Raw genomic sequence first — 9,083 nt, forward strand, 5'->3', positions numbered from 1 at the left:
ATTTATAGTCATAGAGTGCACAAGCGTTGTGTATTCTTTTTAAAAAAATTGAATAAATATGAGATCCGTATAACAAAATTAATTTTTTAATGACGAACCTTACTCTTTTTTAAAAGAAATGCGCAATATTTACGAAACCCAAACTTTTGATTATTTCCTCCCAAACGCCCCATATCCCCTCTCTCTCTCTCTCTCTCTCTCTCTCTCTCGTCATACGCTTACTCTCGATTATTTGTAATTCAATGTTTTGTCTTGCCGCCGCCTTTCACCCAACCACCAATCACTCTCCTTTGAATTTGGATCTCCTAATCTCCTGAAACCCCATATTCGAACTATAAATAATTTGGACATGAGTGTGTAAGATTCGGTAAAGAGTTTTAGAATCTTCACTCTTCCTTGTCCGCAATATTTACAATCATCTCTCTCTCATTCTCTTCACTGTGCCTCAATGTCTCCCCACAATCTATGGCATTACATTCATTTCTCAAATTGAGTTACCATATCATCTACGCTAAGCCACTCCATCTATCTTAGAAATTTGCCATGCAATGTTGGAAAAGTGCAAGTGCTTGACAAAATGCTAATGCTAATGCTAATGTCACTCAATGTGTTGTGTTTAAATTTTTTAAACTAGCAACTTTCCCAGATTATAACTATGTCCTCACTTACAATCTTGTACCTAATATTTAGGGCTAAAGTTAAACTAGAATGTATGTATCCAAATTGTTGTCCTCATACCTAACATTTAGGGCTAAAGTTAAACTCGAATGTCTGTATTCACTCAGTTTTACAAAGAGATATTCAAGTCTACAAATCCTACTGTGGAGAATATTGCTGCTTGCCTAGAGTCAATTGCACCAAGTATCACATTATCTATGAATGCATAATTGGAAAGAGAATTCGCAGGAGAAGAAGTTGAGGCATCAATGAAACAAATAACACCAATCAAATCCCCAGGACCTAATGGCTATGGGGTTTGTTTCTATTAAACCCATTGGAACACAGTGGAGAAGGAGGTATGTCAAGCTATCTTGAGCTTTTTAAAGGGAAAAGGTTAGATGTGAGTAGTAACTTTACTTATCTAGCTTTAATTCCAAAAGTTAATAATCCTTCTATTGTAAGCGAGTTTAGACCAATAAGTTTATGTAATGTTCTTTACAAACTTGTATCAAAAGTATTAGCCAATATATTAAAAAATGTCCTACCCTCTATTATTTGAAGTAGCTAAAGTGCATTCATTTCAAGAAGACTCATAACAGATAATATCATAGTGGCAAACGAGACTTTGCATACTATGAAAAGTAGACGGAAAGGAAAGAAATGTACTATGGCTCTCAAGCTTGACATGTCAGAAGCTTATGTGTAACATACAGATCCGAAAATAATAATAATAGATAAATAAATAAATAAATTAGGACAATAAATAATTTAACTTTAGTTTAGTTCTTTCTTAATTGCTAGACATTTTAAATTTTGAATAGTATTATTCTTTATATATAAATGGATAAGCGCGGTCAAATATCGAGTTAGAATTTTCTTCATTCTAAATTATCAGTTTAGATTTTACTAAATTTGAATCTAAATCCATTGATCAAGCTTCTCTTGAAATTTACTACTGACTATTATCTAAATCTCTGCCGCTTCTTAAAATCTTAGTCATTGATCAGATAAATTTTACATGTCTATTTTATCCTCAGATTTCCAATCTTATAAAAAATAACCAGACAACTCCAACGAATATGCACACAGTCCGCATCATGCACAACTTCATCAAGTCAGTTTTTCCCTTATACACTCCGAACATCAAACTCTCCTAAACTGAGCCATTATTTGACTCCAAATCAAATAACATCCAACAATCTCTTCCGTCTATATATACACCTCCTTTCCTTTCCGATTCTCAAAATACAACAACTCAAATCTCATAGCAAGCCTCTACCATCTCCTCAGCCCAACATTGTTTAACAACTTCTCTATTTCCTCTAAACTTCTGCTGCCGCCGTCAATCTCGGCTGAGCCGCCCAGATCCGCCACATTTTTCCTAACTTTTGCCATCGTAGTCTTTGATTGGATTTTCAGCCATCCCAAGCCTCTCCCCTCTCAGTAAGTTCTCGGACTTGCTCTCTCCCTATTGATTTCTCCTTCTCTCACTTCTCTCTCACAACTTTTTTCTCCCTTTCTCGATTTCTCTCTCTCTTTTTCTCTCTCACTGAATACTTCTACGTTTCAATTATTTTCTTTAGAAAAAGAACTAGTAGCCTACTGTTAATGCCTTAATTTGCACAACAGACCAAAAGAGAGGAAAGAATTATCCCAGCCCACGATACTAGTTCAGGTTTTGATACGATACTTTTCGCGTTCATCCATATAATAAATAATAAATAAGCGAATAAAAGTAAATGAAGAGAGACAAAAGGATTTACGTAGTTCAGCATAATGCCTACGTCCACCGATTGTTTGGGGACGAAATCCACTATAATAGGTGATTTTACAATCTCTTATGGCCCCACATATCTCAAAATACAATAGGAGAATTTAGGGAAGATCCTTTGGCGTTATAGTTGAGTTTGGGGTAGGAAGCTTCTATGAAGAGATCTTGTGTGTATAGTGCTTGTCGAGAGTTCGTCCGTTATGTGGAGGATCTCTTCATATTTCCTTGGAGTGATTGCCTTGTGAAGTATTTTTCTTTTAGAAGTCTGAGTCCTTTTCCTTTTAGGAGTCTGTGTGTTTTTCTTCTTATGAGTCTAAGTCAACTTGTCCTATTTCTTTTTGGTTTTATCTTTTAACTTGATTTTTGGCCTTATCTTGAGGATAAATTATAGGCTACTGATTTGATCCCTATAAATGCTTGTGATTTCTTGTACAAGAAAGCCTTGAGAATCTTCAAGTCAATAATTTGCAGAATAAATTTTGAAAATTGGTCACTGGTTTACTGTTTGGTCCATGGTTTGTTGTTCGATCCCTGGTTTTCTATTTGTTTTGTGCTAAGCGGTGAGAAGCTTAACTTGGAGAGATAAGCAAGAGGTGTACTCGACCTTATGAGGTGTGAGCATGGAGCTCTACTTTGGCAGTAGATGTACTCAACCGCATTAAGTGTGAGTGTGGAGCTCTGCTTTGGAGGGAGATGTACTCAACCGCGGTAGTCGTGAGCGCGAGGCTCGACTGTTTATTTTTTGTAGATGTTTGCCTGATAAATTTTTTATTGTCAGCGAAGAGTGCATATTTATATGATTGGTTTTTGTGTGTATTTTTGTGATCATTTTTACTTTTGTTGGTAATAGTGAATTTTTTGCCCCTTAGTGTAAATTGTTGTTGGTGTTCTCGTTTTGTTGTTTGTTTGTAAGAACCCGTGCTTAAGTGGTCAGGGTGCTCGTCGACCTCCTGGATCCATCTTAGGCAGTTGTTGAGTCCGTTGACTCGTTCCCGAAGGACACCTGTGCGAGGCGATTGTAGAGCTTGGTGGCTCATTCCCGAAGGTAACCCACCGGCTGCAGTTGTGGCATGAGCATAAATACTCAACGTTTTCTAGAGAAGTGCAATGCGAGTCTTTGGGCTCGACACTAGTGGCTAACTGTAAAGGTCGTGGGGTCTTCTGACCTCCACGCCAGTTGAGTGCACCGCGAGTCTTTGAACTTGACACTAGTGACTAATTGTAGAGGTCGTGGAGTCTTCTGACCTCCACTCCCATGCGTTGCACCGCAAATTTTAGGACTCGACACTGGTGGCTAACAGTAAAGGTTGTGGTCACGCCCGTTGAGTGCACCGCGAGTCTTTGGACTCGACACTGGTGGCTAACTGTAACGGTCGTGTGGTTTTTTTACCTCCACACCTGTTGAGTGCACTATGAGTCTTTGGACTCTACACTGGTGGCTAACTGTAGAGGTCGTGGGGTCTTCTGACCTCCACGCTCATTCGTTACATCCCGAGTCTTTGGACTCGACATTGGTGGCTAACTGTAGAGATCGTGGGGTTTTCTGACCTCCACGCCTGAGTGCACCACGAGTCTTTGGACTCAGTGGCTAACTGTTGAGGTCGTACTTTGGTGGGGCTGTTGTTCACCCCGAGTCCAGGGACTCGACTTTGGTGGGGCTATTGCTCACCTCGAGTCTAGGAACTCGACTTTGGTGCTTGAGGGATGCTCAACCACATTATCATGATGGGAGGCTGAGTTCGACCGTCCTGAGAGGTTTTACCTAAAACCAAATAAGTTAGCATGGTACTAATTACAATTTTGAGAGTTGTAAACTTGAGTCATTTCATTAGAGTGTGGTGAAAGTTGGTGACACACAGGCGATGCTCACATGAGATCATGCTTTAGCATTGGTGAAGGCCCGGGATGCCTGCAATCGATACCAAGCAGTCTATTCTGATACAAACATATTAAGAAGCCTAGACGACACCTGAGACGAGCTTTTATAGCCTATGTTCCATGCCACGGGTAATTTCTGTGAAGTATATTCTTAAGGCGTGTAGTCACTCGAATTCTTGTGGAATTTCGAGGAGTTACGGTGGATAAAATCTCCAAAAATCAAATATGTTAGTAAAAATTAAAATAGAAAGTTTGAGAAAGACAAACCATTTCTTTTGCCATTGTTTTCCATTTTTCCTTATTGGAATTGTTCGCTGATGAATAATTTTTGCATAGGGAAGTTGTCTGTCTTTTCTAACTCACATGGAGTCCATGGAAAAAAATATTGATGGATCGGATGGTTGGCATTGGTGGCTTCACTCGGTTGTGGGTGAGGAAATTCTCCATGGTCGAGTGTGTACAAAGTCGATGAGGGTGGCGAGGAAATTTCGTGGCCTGAAACCTTGGTCGCCATAGGGTGGTGAGGAGCTTTGTGATGCGGAACCTTGGTCACCTTGGCGTGAAACCTAAACGTACTGCATGCTCGTTGCCCGCTGGAGGTGTTGCGTTCTAGTTGTCCGCCACAAGGGTGGCAAGCTCTGTGGGAGTATCGCTGACTGCCAAAGGTTGTGTTCCTTTAGGTGAGGTCTTGTCTGCCACTAGTGTGGCGGGGACTGTGGGAATGCTCGGATTTATGGCGTTGTTCTGCGCCTTTGTAGAAGCTGTCCGGTGGCATAAATGATCACCATCGGTCTTTGTGTTTTCTCATGGCGGGAATGTGGGTGTCCATACTGCCATGTAGTCGTCTGCAAGAATACAACCTGCACGTGGTTTGCTTGTTGGCTTCCAACCCTTGTGGTATGCTTTTTGCCAGCCACTATGGTGAGGAGGTCTGTAGCAAGTGGAGTTTCCGTCACTCTAAGAGTCTCAATGCTGCATATCAACTTCCTGAAACTAGAGGTGATTTCTGCTAGACTATTATCTTCAGGAAAATGCAACACCTTCCAAATCGCTATGCCCAGAGGCCCATGCAGTAGCTGGGCCTGAAGGGAAATCATAGCCCACGAGCTATGACTAAGCCCTAAGGAGTTGGATGCTTGTGGCGGGATGGTTGCTCCTCTTTCCGTTGGGTTGGTAGGCTCCTTGCCTATTGCAGGGTTGGTAATGGACCCGTGTTAGGGTATGGCAAGCTGGACAGCTAGCTCACTCGCCCACGATCATCATCAACTTGCTCGCCTATGGTGATGACCCCATTGTCAGTGACAGAAACTTTCTTCGGCATTTTCTGGTGTGCTTGCTCATTGCTCATGATTGTCGCGAGGGTGATGGTTTGTGAGAGGGTTTGATGAAACCACCACACTTGTGAAGTGGTTAGTATATTCTATTTATAACCATTTACAGTATACAAATCAAATAGCATAAAGACTGATTACAAAATATATGGTAAGTAGGAGTAAATTGATACAATGAAATATTCCTAGAATTAAGCCTAGAATTAAGGGTCAAATATGTCACATATTGTAAGCATATGCTAAGCCTTAGAGTAAGGCTAAGTATCCTCAACATCACCCTGCAAGCTAAGCGTCGGATTTGGACGGACGTAAAGCTTGGATCGGAAGAATTCAAAAAGAGAGCGAGAGACACTTTTGGTGAAGATGTCAGCAACCTGTAAGTGAGATGGTACATACTGCGTGCGAAATTTGCCAGCAACAACAAGTTCCCTAAGGAAATGGTAGTTTAACTCAACATGCTTGGCCCGCTTGTGGGAAACGGGATTGAAACTTAAAAAGATTACACTTTTGTTGTCACGTAAGAGAAGAGGCTGCAGCGGAAGTGGAACCTTGAGGTCATGAAGAAGATGTGTAAGCCAAAGAAGTTCGGTTGCAGTCATTGCAAGTGCACAATACTCAGATTCACAGCTGGAGCGTAAGACAGCGGTTGCTTCTTGACACTCCAAGAAACCAGATTGTCGCCAAGATAAATAGAGTAGCCTGAGGTGGAACGACGAGTATCTGGACATCCTGCCCAGTCGGCATCCGAGTAAGCTACTAGAGTACTAGGAACGGCAGACGGACGAAAGGTAAGACCAAAGTGAAGTGTACCCTTGACATAGCGAAGAATACACTTAATAGCAAGGAAGTGATCTGCAGTAGGGGCGTGCAGAAATTGGCTGACAGAATTGACAGCATGGGCAATATCTGGACGTGTGATGGTCAAGTACTGAAGGGCACCAACAAGAGAGCGATAGAGAGTAGGATCTGGGAAAGGAGGACCATCAGCAGAAAGATGTTGAGAAACAACCATGGGGGTGTGAACAGGTTTGCTGTCAAGCAACTGAGCTCGAGTGAGAATATCCCGTGCATATTTCAACTGACTGAGAAATAGACCATCAGGAGTGGGCGAGGCTTTAAGACCAAGAAAATAACTGAGAGAACCCAAATCCTTGGTGGCGAACTCAGAATAAAGCTTGCGAGTAAAACTGTCAAGAAGAGACGAGTTGTTGCCAGTAATAATAATATCATCAACATAAAGAAGCAAATAAATGATGCTAGACTGCTGATGAAAAACAAAGAGAGAGGTGTTAGCACGGTTGCAAGAAAAACCAAGTGTAAGGAGGAAAGAGCTGAAGCGCTGAAACCAAGCACGAGGCGCTTGCTTTAAACCATAGAGAGCTTTCTTCAAGTGACAGACATGATGAGGAAAACGAGGATCAATATACCCAGGCGGCTACTCCATATAAACATGTTCAGTAAGAGTACCATTGAGGAAGGCGTTCTTGACGTCAAGTTGCCGAAGAGGCCATTTGTTGGTCACAGCAAGAGAAAGCACAACACGGACAGTGGTAGCCTTGATAACAGGACTAAAAGTGTCAGTGTAGTCGAGACCAGGTACCTGTGTATAGCCTTTGGCAACAAGGCGAGCTTTGAGACGCTCGATGGATCCATCAGGTAGATATTTGGTCCGAAACACCCATTTGGAACCAACAATGTTGGTGTTGGCAGGGCGAGGAACCAAAACCCAAGTGCGATTTTGTTGCAAAGCTTGTACTTCTTCATCCATGACTGCAAGCCAGGCAGGATTTTTGGCAGCAGATTTGAATCCTTTGGGCTCAGTAGAGGCAAGAAAAGCAGGAAGAAGTCCAGAGGATCCCAAAATGCCAAGATTCGCCGGATGCCGAGTCTTGAAAATCCCAGCTTTAGCTCGTGTGAGCATAGGATGAGAAGCCAATGGAAATGCCGGAGTAGAAGGATTTGCAATGGTCTTAGTAGTGGTCTCAATGGAAGGCAGGCTGGAAGCCGGGTGCGGCGAAGAGGGACCTGTAAGAGAATCAACAGCCTGCACAGACTCATCCACAGGGTCAGTACAAAGATCACACAGGGAAGAGCCGGATTGAGGAACGTGCTGGGAAGGGGGCGCGATGGAAGATGAGGGTAAGTCGGTATGAAGGAGACATGGTTCCAAGAAATTGGAAATATGGAGAGAGGATAGGGGTTGGGCCTGGGAGCTATCAAGGGAAGGGAAGTGAGTTTCATCAAATTGAGCATGTCGTGTGATATATAGCCTAGTGGTGGTGGGATCAAGGCAACGAAACCCTTTATAAGAAGGATTGTAACCCAAGAAAATGCAAGGAATACTGCGAGGGGAAAGTTTATTAGGCATATAATCACGCAAACAAGGATAAACATGACAACCAAAGGGATGAAAATTCTCATAATTTGGAGAAGAGCCATAAAGAAGTTCAAAAGGTGACTTACCTCCAAGAAGCGGTGTGGGCAACCGGTTTATGATGTAAGCTGCAGTGCTAAAGGCGTCAACCCAGAAGCGAGGGGAAATGTGAGAGTGGAATAGAAGAGCCAAACCCGTCTCTGTCACATGGCGATGTTTTCTTTCAGTGCGACCATTTTGGGCAGGTGTATATGGACAAGAGAGTTGATGGTGGATGCCAGAGTTACGTAGGTGAGCTTTGAAACAGTTGCTAGTAAATTCGGCACCACCATCGCTTTGGAAGACCATGATACGAGCTGAATGTTGATTTTCCACAAATTTTTGAAATTGAGTGAAAATATCAAAAAAATCATATTTAAATTTTAAAGGATAGAGCCAAGTGAATCGGGAATAATCATCAATGAAAAGAACATAGTAGGCAAAACCCAAAGTGGATTTGACGGGAGAGGGACCCCAGATGTCGCAATGAATAAGATCTAACACATGAGACGATCGATGTTCATTTCGAGAATAAGGCAAATGATGATCTTTCGCAAGTTGACATGTACTACACAAAGTGGGAGATGGCAAGAAAGACGTAAGATAAAGATGCCCTTTTTTATTTAAAAAAGAAATGATAGAATGGTTCACATGTCCAAGGCGAGCATGCCATAAATCATATGAAGCATGTAGGGATTTATTCTTAAGGACAGAAATAAAGGCAGAATTTCCGCGGTCCAGCACATATAGACATACATCTCTTTTACCGGTCGCCACCACCCTTCCTGTTTGACGATTCTGGACAGTAAAAAAAGTATTAGTAAATGTAACGGAGAGAGGAAAATCAGACGTTAATTTACTAATTGAAAGAAGATTTTTAGTAAGATGAGGGACAGCTAATACATCTAATAAATGAATATTTGGAACAGGAGAAAGAGTACCAGTGTGGGTAATGGGTAGAGATGCACCGTTTCCAACAATCACATAGTCCTTACCCGTGTAATTAGTGTACTGATCCAAAGTAGATGGA

This window comes from Juglans microcarpa x Juglans regia, chromosome 6D (genome assembly GCF_004785595.1).
Source record: "Juglans microcarpa x Juglans regia isolate MS1-56 chromosome 6D, Jm3101_v1.0, whole genome shotgun sequence".
Classification (NCBI taxonomy): domain Eukaryota; kingdom Viridiplantae; phylum Streptophyta; class Magnoliopsida; order Fagales; family Juglandaceae; genus Juglans; species Juglans microcarpa x Juglans regia.